At 40.5% G+C, this 14,924-nt stretch overlaps 1 long non-coding RNA gene across 1 annotated transcript in view; it reads right to left on the minus strand.

Moving 5' to 3' along the window:
• Window positions 1–3,406: 3,406 nt before the first annotated feature.
• The window catches only part of LOC135362191 (uncharacterized), a 200,651-nt gene continuing 189,133 nt past the window's right edge, over window positions 3,407–14,924 (minus strand). The window contains exon 3 of the long non-coding RNA XR_010406667.1: window positions 3,407–6,993. This is a non-coding gene — a long non-coding RNA (uncharacterized LOC135362191). The remainder of the gene's footprint in view (window positions 6,994–14,924) is intronic.

Genomic DNA, 14,924 nt, shown 5'->3' on the forward strand with positions numbered 1-14,924 from the left:
GAGGGGCGCCTAGGTGGCTCAGTGGTTAAGCGTCTGCCTTTGGCTCAGGTCATAATCCCAGGGTCCTGGGATCGGCCCCAAGTCGGGCTCCCTGCTCAGTGGGGAGCCTGCTTCTCCCTCTCCCTCTGCCACTCCCCCTGCTTGTGTGCTCTCTCTCTCTTTCTCAAATAAATAAATAAAATCTTAAAAAAAAAAAAAGAGTCATTTCCCAAGAAAAGGTGAAAAAGATGGGTTGCAGAAAATGATGGAGGTTTGGAATAGCTGCTGTGGGGAGTGGAAATAGTAGGTGACCAGACCCCTTTAAGACTGGCAAGGAGCCATAAGGGTCAGCTAACATCACAGCCATAACATTATAGTGAGTGACACCAATGACTGTGATTCTCTCTAGCAGCTCAGTAAGCCGAGTGTGAGAGAGGAGGGGGTAAGAAAAGAGGGGACTCCTCCAAGCTTCAAGGCCAGCAAGGCAAGATGCAGTAGAGGACAAGGAGGCTCTGACACAAAGTGACATACTGTGGGCTGTACACTGGATTAGGAAAGGAAGTGGAGCCCCAAGGGACAGCAGACAGGGAAACGAGAGTGAGGGAGTAGGGACCACAGGTGTCCATCAGGCTGAAGAAGAGAAGTTGTGGGGTCAAGTGACCAGGGGTCCACCTGGTCAGGGGAGGCTCTTTTGAGAGATCAGCAGGTTAAGTTTGCAATTCCAGCATGAGACATCTGGGTGACAGTAGAGCCCAGAGCACAGCTACAGAAGTTAGCTGCTAAAGGAAACTGGTGGTTAAGGTTGTGGGAGTCAGAAATGTTTAAGAACACTGAAGCTACATTGTTGGGCCAGTTACACCAGGATTCTGAAATTGTCCACACCAGAGGCATGAGCAAGGTGAGAAGAGTATGAAGGGGGTTCCAGAGAGTTCATGAAAAAAGGGTGCTACCTGGGATTGAATAGATGGGCTGATGTGGATGGAGGCAGGAATTTCAGGGGAGCAGAAAGATAATGGCCCAGAAGTGGTAATAAGGGGCCTGTAGAACACTGCCCAGCCTCTGCCCTAACTCTGAAGGAGTTTTCTCCCTGCTGGAGCAAATTCTCCAACCTCTAGAGTTTAGACAGCCTTTATCTTTGCTCCTCATTCTGGCATCATGATTCTGCTTTCTGAGACATCTCTTAATTTGAGTCCCCAGTCTGGTGTTTTTATTTTGCTTTTTCATGGGCATCACTCCATGTCCCAGACTGTTATGATCATCAAAACTAATCTGTCCTATTTTTCATTCCTTCATGTCACTAATATGACCAATTCTACAGGAAGTAAGCTGACTTTTACCCTAGATGATAATGGACCAACATGCTGCTCTGCCCAAGATATATACTTGCATCTTAGATCCTCTCAGAAGTGTGTTTACCCAACCCACTCTACAAAGTCAGCAAGCAAGGCAACCTTCTTGGTATACATCAAAATGCAACAACTATGTGTTTTCAGGGCTGCTTCTTTTAGCACATGAGCAGGTAGACCAAAAGCAATACTGTAAATTATTTTAAGTTAGGGAGTGAAAGGAAGATAAACTGCCATAAAGGCATTTTAAATTATTGGGAAGAAGGGGTAGAAAAACAGTGTCCTAAACTCACAGTCATTCGTGCAGGACATCTTATGTTCCCAGGATTTCAGGTTAAACAACATGTGGTTTATATAGTAGAAAAAGCTCTATCTTTGCCTTTCTCATTATGCTCTGTCAATACCTGGTCACCACAAAAGCTGTCTGACATCTACTAACAATCCCAATCAATAACAGATGGTAATTGAGAATCCATAAAATACCGTGGTAGGCATGCGTGGGCAGAGGGTATGAAGTATAGAACATGGTCCCTGCCTTTATGAAACTTGAAACTTAAGGGAAAGTGAAGCCAAGTCTACATGAACAATTAACTAACAATAAAAGTCAGAACCTATGTTAACACTACTTCAAGTCAACATCAAGAATCAAACACTTTATTGCTTTGGAATTGTTAACACTGCCAATGTGTTAGAAAGTTCTCTTGAGTTTTAGAATGTTGTGGGAGGTTGGCCTTTTCTGAGCACAGGCACTTCCCAAACCTGTGCATTGTGATACCAGCCACTCAGATCAGCAGGCTCCTTAGCCTCTGCTTCCTGCAGAATGAGCTGGCACTTTTGTCTACGACACCACCTGGCCTAGTAAAGTAGGTCACATTAGGGCTCTTGGCTCAGAGACAATGAGAGGCAGTGGAACATGCTGTAACTGAAGAGACCATGATGATATCTTCCAAAGAGACTTTTAAGAGTAGAAAGGCCAACAAGAAGATTATAGCTATAATCGTTCTTTTTATTTTTAACCATCCTTTTCTTCCTTCATTATACAGCCTATACTCTAGTAAAATGTACAAATTCAACACATTTCTATTATCTTGGCACAGAGTACTGTAAGAAAAAGTGTCTTACATTATGTGGTACATTTTCATTTACAAAATCCTTCTGCATATATGAACTCTTTTGATCCTTGATGCAAACTCTGTAGAAGTGAATATTACTGACCCAGTTTACATAAGTTCATTTGGGGTTCAGGCCCTATTCACTCCACCACTAGAGATGAGTTAGCAGTTACCTTACCCACCCTCAGGGGCAGGACCTCCCCTCCTCATAGAGCAGCCGAGTCTGGTTCTAAATGTTACCACTCTTTCTTTCTCTAGACCCTACCTCTCCTACCAGCCAACCCTTCCTGTCCAATCTCCATGGAACTCAATTCAATTCAACAGGAAATTAATGAATGCCAACCATAAGCCAAACACTATACTAGGAATTGCAATAATCAAATTGATACCCTCAAGGAGGGGCCAAATTAACTAGGGAGAGAGAGAAACAAAATATTATAATAGCACAACAATTACAATAGAGGGATGCACATGGTAGCACAATAGTTCCAAGAAGGGTGTAATTAACTCTGCCTGGTAGGCTTAAGTAAGTGGTGGTGGAGACAAAAGTTGAAAGATGAGTAAAGAGGGTAGAGAAGGCATTCCAGGCAGATGCAACCTTACCTGTGCAAAAGTAAAGGAGTGGGGAACTGTAAGAAGTTCAATTTAACTCACCTCCTATCCATATCAACACCCAATGTAATTAGAGAAAAACACAAAACTGTTACTTGAGGGCTACTGACCTCAAGTGAGGTCATAGGCTGCTCACTCATAGACTATTAGTTCAACAAGTTCTTTCTCTGCAAACCTCCACCTGTTCCCTACCCCTTCCTCACTCCTATCTTATAACTTTGCCTACTAATGCACTCAGAAAATCAAATCAGTGAGAAGAGAATTTGCAAAAATCACCTGCTACCGCATCTACTATTTCATCTACATCTATTTCCATGCGCTCTGCATTCACCAACATTAGCATGAATGATCTGTTCATCCCTCTCTGAGCCAGCACTTCTTTGGACAGTAGACTCAAGGCACTCTCGCCTTCTCAAGGACATTGCTGTAAGTAATCATTCCCCACTCTCCCGCATCATCATATCCATCAGCAAAATGGAAAATACAAAAATGCTGTTACTTCTCAAATTTTAAAGAGAAAAAAAAAGCCCTCTCTTGACCCCGTTTCCTTCCCCTCCTACCACTGCCTCATTTTTCTCCATGACTTTGTTACAAAACTCCTTGAAAGAATTGCCTTACCCACCATCTGCAGTCCCTCTTCTTCAATTCTCTGTTGAACCCACTCCAATTAGGCTTTTCCCTGGTGCTACTGAAATGTCTCTTGTCATGTGTCAATGATCTCCACATTGCAAAATCCAATGATCATTTTTTTTAAAAGATTTTATTTATTTATTTGAGAGAGCGAGAATGAGAGAGAGCACATGAGAGAGGGGAGGGTCAAAGGGGGAAGCAGACTCCCCGCCAAGCAGGGAGCCCGATGCGGGACTCGATCCAGGGACTCCAGGATCATGACCTGAGCTGAAGGCAGTCGCTTAACCAACTGAGCCACCCAGGCGCCCCCAATGATCATTTTTTTGACCTCATCCGATTTGACCTGACCTGCCCTCAGCACTTAACCCATCTGATCCCTCCCTCCTCGAAACACATTCTTCACTAGGCTTCCAGGACTTGACACCCTCCTGATGGTCTCTCCTCCTCCTTCAGTGGCCACTCCCTCCAGTTTCCTTTGCTGATTCTTCATATCTTCCAGAACTTTAAGAGCTGGAGACCCTGGTGCTCAGCCCTTGCATGACTTCTCTTCCTCATCTACTCTCACTCCCTAGGTGATCTCATTCAATGTCATGGTTTCAAATACCAAGTAAACCACCCATGAGTCCTGCCTCAACCTCTCTTCTAAGTCCAGATGCCTATGTCTAACTGCATGCTTAAAATGCAGCTTGAATGTCTGACAGGCATCTCAAAATCACTATGTTAAAAAAGTGACCCCTGGGGTGTCTGGATGACACAGTCGGTTAAGCGTCAGACTCTTGGTTCTGGCTCAGGTAATGATATCATGGGTCATGAGATTGAGCCCCATGTCAGGCTCCCAGGGAGTCTGCTTGAAGATTTTCTCTCTCTGTCCCCCCACCCTCTAAAATAAATAAATAAATCTTAATTTAAAAAAAAAACCTATCTCCATCATGTGACCCAGCCCAAACCTTGGTATCACCCTTGATACCTCATTTTTCTTATACCCTACATTCAATCCACCAGCAATCCTATCATATCCACCTTTAAAATATATACAGGATCATAATCTTTCTCACTATCTCCACCACTTCTATGCTGATCCATGCCACAGTTATTTCTGGATTATTACAATAACTTCCTTATTTGTCTCATTGCTTATATGCTTGCCTTCCACCCCATTTTACTCCCCAGACAGTAGCCAGTGATTCTTTTAAAATGTAAATTAGATCAGACCACTCAACTGACATTCCATCTCATCTAGAATAAAAGCCAAAGTCCTTATAATGAACTTCACATGTTACATGATATGCACCCACACAAACATACCTCTTTGACTAAATAAGTGAATGAGTAAATGAGTGAATGGATGAGGAAAATGGGATGAGAGTAAGCCTAAAGAGTTAGTCAGATGATAACCTTTTAACCAAGCCAAGAAGTGGCTTCAGATTTATTTGAATGTAATGGGTAGTCATCAAAGGTTAAGATTTCTAGTACAGTAACTATCTCCTGTAAACTCTTGTTTCTAAATACAATTCGTGTGTTACCTTCTATACAAATCCTGACTTTCTACCAATCTTCCTTCCCCCCAGAAAACCAGTCACAGAAAACTTTTTGCTACTCCTTTAATGTGTCACATTTTCAAACTTTCATGCCTTTGCCCTGTTTCTTCTGCCTGGAATGCCCTTCCTTACTTTGCCTGAGACACATCTACTCTAGAAGACCATCAGGTGCCATCATTTTTGTAAAGCACTCCCTGGTTGCTCCCAGAGAGCCATGTGTTTTCTTCTTTGGGCTTGTAGAATACATTTATTCACCTCTATTACAGATGTTATCAACTCATTATAGTTAACTTGTTTACATATTGGCAAATCCCTGGAGGACAAGGTCCATGATCAGTTCTTGATGAGGCCTCTGCCCTTTGCATACAGTGCCTACAACCTAGTACATGCTCAATACATGTCTGATGAATGAAAATGAGCCAGCAAAATAGAATGAAAATTAGTAAAGGAGTTATATAAGAGAAACCAGAGAGTGAAATGTCATCAAAAACAAAAGAAGAGGGATTTTCAAGAAGTAAGGAGCGGTCAGTTCTTCAGAATTTTAAATAAGCTGACAGATGTCATTATATTTAAAAAGTAGGAGAGATTTGGAAATAAAATAGTCAAGGTTCAGTAGCATATAACAAAAATTATCTTATATCTAAGCAGTGATTTAATATAAGCAATTGGGTGCTCAAAGCATCATTGGAAGGACTGGATAAATGGGGTGTAGACTGCACTTCCAGAATCCAAGAACAACACTGAAAAACTGTCTTGCCAGAGTAACCCCAGCCTCTGCCACAATGGGAAAGCTAGAAACAAGGAGGCCATCACTGGAACCATTGGCTCCAGAGCCATTACACCTGCTAGGTCTGCACCAGCCAAAACAGGTGTCCTACACCCTGTCTCCTGATACCAATGACTGGCCCCTAAATCTCTGCTAATGCTGCCACAGGAAAACACATCTCCATGACTGCATTAGTTTTCAATTGCTGTGAAACAGATTACCACAAATTCTTAAAACAACACCCATTTATTATCCCAATTCTGTAGGTCCAAAGTCCAGGCAGACTCAACTGGGTGGTTCTCTGCTTCAGGTTTCACCAGATAAGAGTCAAGGTGTCAGTAGGTTGGGTTCTTATCTGGAGGCCCTAGAGAGGAATCTACTCCTAAGCTCATTTGAGTTTGGCAGATCCTTGCAGTTCTAGGACTGAGATCTTTGTTTTTTGACTGTGGGCTAGGGGTCACTTTCACAGTTCCTCACACAGGCCTTCTTACAGGCCCTCCCACAGCATCACATCTGGGACAAGATCCCTCTTGTGGAGTCTCCTTCACACTAACCCCTCTGATTTCCATTATTGCCTCCAGCCAGAGAAAACTCTCTGCTTTTACATGGATTTATGTGATGAGATTAGGCCCACCCAGATAATCTCTATATAACACAACACGATCACAGAAATGGTATCTTTTCATATTCACAGATTCCCAGGATTTGGGTATGGAAACTTGGGAGCTGTTTTATTAGAATTCTGCCTACCACATTGTGTTTGCCAAAAAATGCAGTAGAACCAATTTCACCTTCTGAATTAGTCTCCAGAGAAACAGAACCAATAAGATGTATATATATAGAAAGAGATATATTATAAGGAATTGGGTCACATGATTGGAGAGGCTGACAAGTCCCAAGATCTGCAGGGTGAGCGGGCAAGCTGGAGACCCAGGAGAGCTGATGGTATACTTCTGATCCACAGGCTGGCAGGCTCAAATCCCAGGAAGAGCCGATGTTTCAGTTTGAGTCTGAGGAAGAAACCAATGTCCCAGTTAAAGGCATCCAGGCAGTAGGAATTCCCTATTATCCATGGGAATGTTGACCTTTTTGTTCTATTCAGGCCTTCAGTTGATTAGATGAGGCCCACCTACATTACGGAAAGTAATCTGCTTTACTCAGTCTACAGATTCAGATACTAATTCATCCAAAACACCATCACAGAGCACCAGAATATTGCTTAACCAAATATCTGGACCCCTGTGGCCCAGTCAAATTGACATATAAAATTAACCATCATACCTTCCAAATTTCATGCAAGTACATCCAACTGGATGAACCTAAGTCCTATTCAGAACCCCAGCTGCAGAGGTGTCAGGCAGCTTGGGAAGGTGCATTAGAACAGCGTCTTTCAAACATTTTGACCCCAATGTACCATAAGAAACACATATTTTGTCACAGCCCAGTATAAGCACACATATACACACGCACACATACACATAACATACACACACATATAAATAAATGAAACAAAATTTCATGAAACATTAGTTATCCTTACTAAATGTAATGTAGTTTTATATTTTCTTTTTTTTTTTTTTTTAAAGATTTTATTTATTTATTTGACAGAGAGACACAGTGAGAGAGGGAACACAAGCAGGGGGAGTGGGAGAGAGAGAAGCAGGCTTCCCACCGAGCAAGGAGCCTGATGTGGGGCTCGATCCCAGGACCCTGGGATCATGACCTGAGCTGAACGCAGACACTTAACGACTGAGCCACCCAGGTGCCCCAGTTTTATATTTTCTTTATGGTTCTATTTCATTTTAAACCATGCTGATCTTGATCCACTAAACTGTTTCATGACCTTCCAAAAAACAAGGCATCGGGGCACCTGGGTGGCTCAGTCGTTAAGTGTCTGCCTTCGGCTCAGGTCATGATCCCAGGGTCCTAGGATTGAGCCCCAAATGGACTCTCTGCTCAGCGGGAAGCCTGCTTCTCCTCTCCCACTCCCCCTGCTTGTGTTCCCCCTGCTTGCTGTGTCTCTCTCTGTCAAATAAATAAATAAAATCTTAAAAAAAAACAAGCATCATTAGGAAGGCAGACTGATTTTGAAGGTCAATCTTTGGGAAGTAATATTCCTTCAGTTATATGTCTCACGATGTCTGATATGTAATACCACATTAGTTAAGCTGAATTGAGTACAAACAATAGGCTTTCAATTCAATCTTAAGACAGACTAAGAAAATCTGAGTCCTTTTATAAGGGTAGGTCCATAACTAGCCAATAAAATCAAACAATGGATATCAAGGGATGCCCTTTTCCATCTCCCACCCCATACAGGAAGGCTAAATTTGCGAGTCCACTGAAATATATGGGACCTATTTTTCAGGAGGAAAATGACCAACAAGGAGGTGTTCATGTGCAAAGCATAGACATGATGAATTATTATAAATAGGTTTTGAAGCATGTAGAAATTATCCATTCTGTGCCACTTATAACAAGTCCTTGGGTGCCTGGATGGCTCAGTTGGTTAAGCGTCTGCCTTCGGCTCAGGTCATGATCCCAGGGTCCTAGGGGCATTGTATGATCCAGGAAGTGAGTCTGTAAGACTAGCTTGTGGTAGTTGTCACAAAACTTCACCATTGCCAAAAGATTAGAAAACCTCGAAATTGCTGAAATTGTGATGGTTTGAGGACTCTTACCATAAGGATTGTCAAAATCTGGATATGTGTTCTATACAGAAGCAATAAAAATCATTTAATATAGATTTAATGAGCACCTACCATGTGATATTTAGAGCTCTACTCTAAACACAGAAGTAATCAAGACAGACCAAGTCCCTTCTTATATAATAGAGGCTGGCAGAGGACCACTAACTGGTAAACAAGTAATTAAGAAATGGGCAAAGTAAATGGGGTACTGAGACTCAGCATCTGGGACCTACCATGAGGTCCAAGTTACCTAAAGCAAACATATACTATGTTTGCATCTATGTCGCGCATCTCATCTATGGGCCATAGTTCTAACAGTTGTGACGAATTTGTAATTGCTACACATTGTAACTGCCAGAGTATCTCCCCTTTCTCCTAATTACATTTATTTTTAAGAAATGATGTGAATTATTGAAAGATACTGGGGATTCAGAGAACCAGTAGATGCTGGAAGACCACGTTTGAAATAGCAGCCCTAGAGGTCAAAAGGCACAACATCTAATCATGTTTTCTTTATAAATAACTTAATTAAAGTATAACTGATATACAATAAACTGCACATATTTAAAGTATATAATTTGGAAGTTTTGACATACGTATACATACACATCACATCAAGGAAAAAAACATATCTGTCACCTCTAAAAATTTCCTTGTGTCCCTTAGTTATCCCTCCATCCCCTATGCCTCCCCAATTCCCATTCCTAGGCAATCATTGTTCTGTTTTCTGTCACTATATATTATCTTGTATTTTCTAGATTATACAAAAGAAAAATATAAAACATACTCTTTCTTTTTAGGGGGTTTGGCTTCTTTCACTCAGCATTTTCAATTTTATCCATACTGCTGTGTATATCAATAGCCCATTACTATTTTGTTTATCCATTAGCATGTCAATGGACATTTGGGTTGTTTCCACATTTGGCCTATTATAAACAAAGCTTCTATAAACAATCATGTAAAAGTTTTTGTATAGACATATACTTTGATCTCTTTTGGAAAAATACCTAAAAGTAGATTTGGCTGAGTCATATGCTAGGCTGCATGTTCAACTTTCTAAGACACTATAAAACTGTTTTCCAAAGGGGTTGCATCACTTTTACATTCCCATCAACAATGTAAGAGAGTTCCAGTTATTCCATATCCTAGCTAACACTTGGCAGCCCAGTCTTTTAATTTTAGACATTCTAGTAGGTATATAGTGTTATCTCATCGTAGTTTTTATTTGCATTTCCCCTTATGATGTTGAACACGTTTTCATGTGTTTATCTGCCTCACATATATCTTTTTTGGTAATGTGTCTTTTCAAATTTTTTACCCATTTTTTTATTGGATTATTTATCTTCACAATATTGAGTCTTGAGAATCATCTATATATTCTAGATGATCATCTATATTTCTAGACACACAAGTCCTGTGTCTCACATACATGATTTGCAAATATTTTCTCCCAGTCTCTGTTTTATCATCTCAAACTCTTAACAGTTCTTTGAAAAGCAAAAGTTCTGTTTGATAAAGCACAATCATATTTTTTTTCTTATAATGAATCATGTTCTTGGTATTGTAGGTAAGAAATCTTTGCCTAATCCAAGATCATAATTCTTCTTCAGGTACTGTAAAAATGTTGTTCTACTATATTCTGGATTACATTGGTTCTGATGAGAAATCTGCTTTCATTTTTATCTTCTTCCTCTGTTTCTCTGGATTGAAGCAATTTGATTATGGTGTGCCTCCGTGTAGTTCTTCTCATGTTTCCTGTGGTTGGGGTTCATTGACCTTATTGGATCTATGTATTTATAGTTTTCATAAACTTTGAAAAGTTTTTTCATTATTTGTTCAATTAGTTTTCTTGCTTGTCCTCTTCCTTGGAGATCCAATTACATGTGGATTAGGCCATTCGAGGTCTTATTTTCTCTGTGTGTTTCATTTTAGGTGGTTTCCATTGCTATGTCTTTAAGTTCACTAATCTTTCCTTCTGCAGTGTCTATATGCCATTAATCCCATTAAGTAATCATAGACCAGATTTCTCTTTTTTTTTTTAGTATATGTGCTGCCGAAGCGAGCACAATAGACCAGATTTCTCATTGTAGTCATTGAAGTTTTCATCTTAGAAGTTTGATTTAAGGTCGGGGCACCTGGGTTGCTCAGTCAGTTAAGGGTCTGCCTTCAGCTCAGGTCATGATCCCCAGACAAATATTTTCCAAATGCATATAAATTATGAGGTCTTCCACATGGCCCTGTGTTGTACACAGGGTATTCCCTCTAATCCTTTTGAGTGTTTCATATACAAGAGGTGATTAATACTCAGTTGAATACTCAAGGCACTCTGTTGATCTCTGGATTTCTCTCTATGAGCAACTTTCTCCTCTCTGATACTCTGCTCTGTTCAGGGAGGCTTCTAGATTTCACATGTCAGAGTAGCAGAGAGGAGAAAGTTGCTCCCTCTCTACAATTGAGGGAAACTGCTGAGCTTTGCCAGTTTCCTCCTCCCTATACCACAGCCTAAAAATCTCCTCCCAGTCAATAAGCTATGGCACTGTTGGGATCACTTTACTTATTTCCCAACTTCAGGGATCTCTCTCCTTCATTGCCTGTTGTCTGATGTCTTGAGAACAATTTTTTTAAATATATTTTGTCTACTCTTTAGTTGTTTCTAGGAGTATAAATCCAGTTCTTCTATTATATTTGGCTGAAAGTAGAAATGTTAACTCCAAATTACATTTTAATATTGAGTCTTAATTCTCTGGTTTTGTTTTTTAATTTTTTTCTTCTTAGATGGTAGATTTAATGTGGACATATGGAGAATGACAATTGCTAGGCTTGGGGGGGAACTAGAGGGGATGAGTTGGCAGATGGGAAGTTATAGTTAAAAAAAGAAAAAAAGTAAAGAATGAGAATAAGCAGTCAAATCTTAAAGAAAGGAATTGATGGAGATTATCAAAGCCACTTGAAATCCCAGCTCTTACCTTCAACACAACTAATATGTGGCTGCAGGATGATTCAAGCTACTCTTTTCAACTTGGAAATTTTAATCTGCCAGTGAGCTTTACTAACTTTTACTGGTCTTCATAACACAGCAACAAAGGCAAAGCTTAGGAATTTGTCATCTCTAGTTTCCTAGAGAGAAAAACACCAAAACTATAGAGTAAGTGACAAACTCAAAGTCACCCAGAGTACAGTGCCTGGGTGAAAAACCAGAGTCTTAAATATATCTTTTTACTACTTTGTTCAAATGATTATTCAGCATTGTTTGCTTTGGGAGAGAGTGAGCTGTGGCACAGAGGACACACTGGATGTGGAGTAGGAGTCTAGGGTTGTGGTCCAACACAGTCACTAACAAGCTAAGGGACCTTGAGGAAGTCACTTTACTTTTATAGGTCTCAATTTCCTCAACTGCAAATTGGAATAAGGACTCCCACATGAAGGGTCAATGTGAGATAAATGAGATGATGCATATCAAGTTTTACAGAGCCTGACACTTCATATTACATGTAAGGTTCTATATAGTATCTCTTCTAGAGGGATTTGCTTTTTTTTTTTTTTTTTTTTTACTGAAAGGAAAGATATGAATCTGCAACCGTGGATGATCAAATAAGATCTGGATAGAGGACTGGCTTATTGGTCCACTTCCTTCTACTCATCTGGCCATCCTGGCCCTGAGTTCCCTCCAAATCAAAGAATCAATGTCAGAAAACCTGAGATTCACCCCCTAGGTGTCCAAATGCAGACAGATTATTTAGCCTCTCTTCACTGTTAAAATGAAGGTAATGATAGCTGTCATTCATGGAGCACTTATTCTGTGTTGTTGCACATATTTGCACATATTGTCATACTCCTCACAACCCTTTGTTGTTATTCCATTTCATAGAAAACTGAGGTTCAGAGATGTTAAGTAACTTGTTCAAGATCATACACAATACAAGTGGCGTGGCTGGGATGGGCTCCAACTCTGCTTCTACACCAACACACGTGTTCCAACTTGCAATGTTACACTGCCTTCCCATCTGCGTGTTAAGATTGGGTGAGCTAAGGGCTACCAGTGTTAAGGTAGTGTGTGGCACATTGATGCCCTAGCCACGCTCTTCTTACCTTACCTTACCCAGAATATTTTCATAGTAACTGAAACACCACTCCCTATACAACACAACCTCCTTCAAATTACTCTCAAAGCAAAGGTTGCTCACTCTTACATAGCCTACCCATTGCCCATTCCTTAAAAGGTAAGGTGGGCCTTCACATAGGGTTTTGCTGCCACATCTAGACTATGGCTCCACCACTTTGAATCACTTTGAGTAACTCCTCCTGTGAGCCTGATGCACCAGCTGATGCTCTTCATGCTCCCTCTGCCTATCCTTATCCCTGTCATCTCCTTCTCCCCAAGCCACACACCTGTACTCATTAAAAACATTAACACCTGACTCCTGGGAATTCTCTGCTCGGATTTCTGTCATCATCTAGATAATTTGAACATCTTCACTGATGATGCATCTAACACTCGAGGTTCATGGTTCCTAGACTTCCTTCCACTTCAGCACACTGCCTATTTCTCCCACTAGCTGCAACTATACAATGGTCAGAATATAAAGAGCAACTAATTTAGAAACTTAAAAATTAACAGTAGCAGGTGAACAGGGGAAGGGAAGCAAATCCTGAAGAATGACCTTGTGATGGTTATTACTATGTGTCTACTTGAGTGGGCCATGGGGTGTCCAGACTAAAAATTATTTCTGGGTTTGTCTGTAGAGTATTTCTGCATATGATTAGCATTTGATTCAGAGGACTCAGTAAAGCAGACTGCCCTCCCCAATGTGTGTGGGCAGGATCCAATCTATTGAGATCCTGAATAGAACACAGGACAGAAAAAGGAGAAATCCACCCACCCCCCCACCTTTTCCTTCCTCACTGCAAAAGCTGGGACATCAGTCTCCTGCCTTTTTGGATTTACATCATTTACACCTGTTCTGAGGCCTTTGGACTCCTTTGGACTCAGACTGAATTACATCACTGGCTTTTCTGGATCTCCAGTGTATAGACAGCAGATTATGACTTCCAAGCCTCCATAATTGTGTGAGTCAATTCCTCATATTAAGTCATATACATATAATCCCTACTAGCCTTATTTCTCTGGACAACTCTAATTAATACAGACTCTTATATGAAAAGTTTGTGTTTTCCCTCTTTTGTCTCCTGTGATTGACCCAAGGGCAACTCTAATGTGAAACTCTTGAAGCAGGTATGGGTGACAAAATGGACAGAAAACCTGACTTCCTGGCTAGAGATTCCTATTGTCAGAGAATGTGCAAGAAATCTGTTTCTCTCTCTCTCTCTCTCTCTCTCTCTTTTTTCTCTTTTCCTTGTCTCAAGAATAGTCTCAGTTGCAGGGCTATATCCTAGTAAAATGGGCACCAAAACCCCAAGAGAAAACCCATTTTTCTGACCAGAGTACCAAGAAAAGCAATCCTGCAGCACAGAGTATGAGGGAGAATCCTCACTATTTTTCTTTTTCTTTTTCTTTTTTTTCCTGTTTTCTTGCCACCTGCCCTAGAGGAAACTGAGTCTAGCAGAAATGTGCAATAGCAGACTGAATAAAACACCAAAAGATATCCTAGCCTTCTAGGCAAAGGACCAAGAATAGGATCCTTTTGGAATTTTATGCTTTTTGTTTTTTAATTTTTTATTTGAGTGTAGTTAACACACAATGTTACACTAGTCTCAGGTGTACAATATAGTGATTCAACAAGTTTCTACATTATGCTATGCCCACCACAAATGTAGCTACTGTCTGTCACCATACAACACTATTACAATATCATTAACTATATTCCTCATGCTGTGTCTTTTATTCCCATGACTTCTTCATTCCATAACCAGAAGCCTGTATCTCCCACTTCTCTTCACCTGTTTTGTCCACTCCTCCATTCTTCCTCCCCTCGGGCAACTAACAGGTTGTTTTCTACTTACAGGTTTGATTCTGATTTTTATTTGTTTATTCATTTTTTAAAATTCCACATATGAGTGAAATCATTGGTATTTGTCTTTCTCAGTCACAGCATAATACCCTCTAGGTCCATCCATGTTGTCACAAATGGCATGATCTGATCCTTTTTCTGGTTGTATAATATTCCATTGTACACATATACCACATCTTCCTTACCTATTCATCTATCAGTGGAAACTTGGGTTGCTTCCATATCTTCACTACTGTTAATAATGCTGCAATACACATAGGGGTGCATATCTTTTTGAATTAG

The sequence above is a fragment of the Mirounga angustirostris genome, unplaced genomic scaffold (assembly GCF_029215605.1).
Source record: "Mirounga angustirostris isolate CCGP_5_RB_7025 unplaced genomic scaffold, mMirAng1.0.hap1 SCAF_12, whole genome shotgun sequence".
Lineage (NCBI taxonomy): Eukaryota > Metazoa > Chordata > Mammalia > Carnivora > Phocidae > Mirounga > Mirounga angustirostris.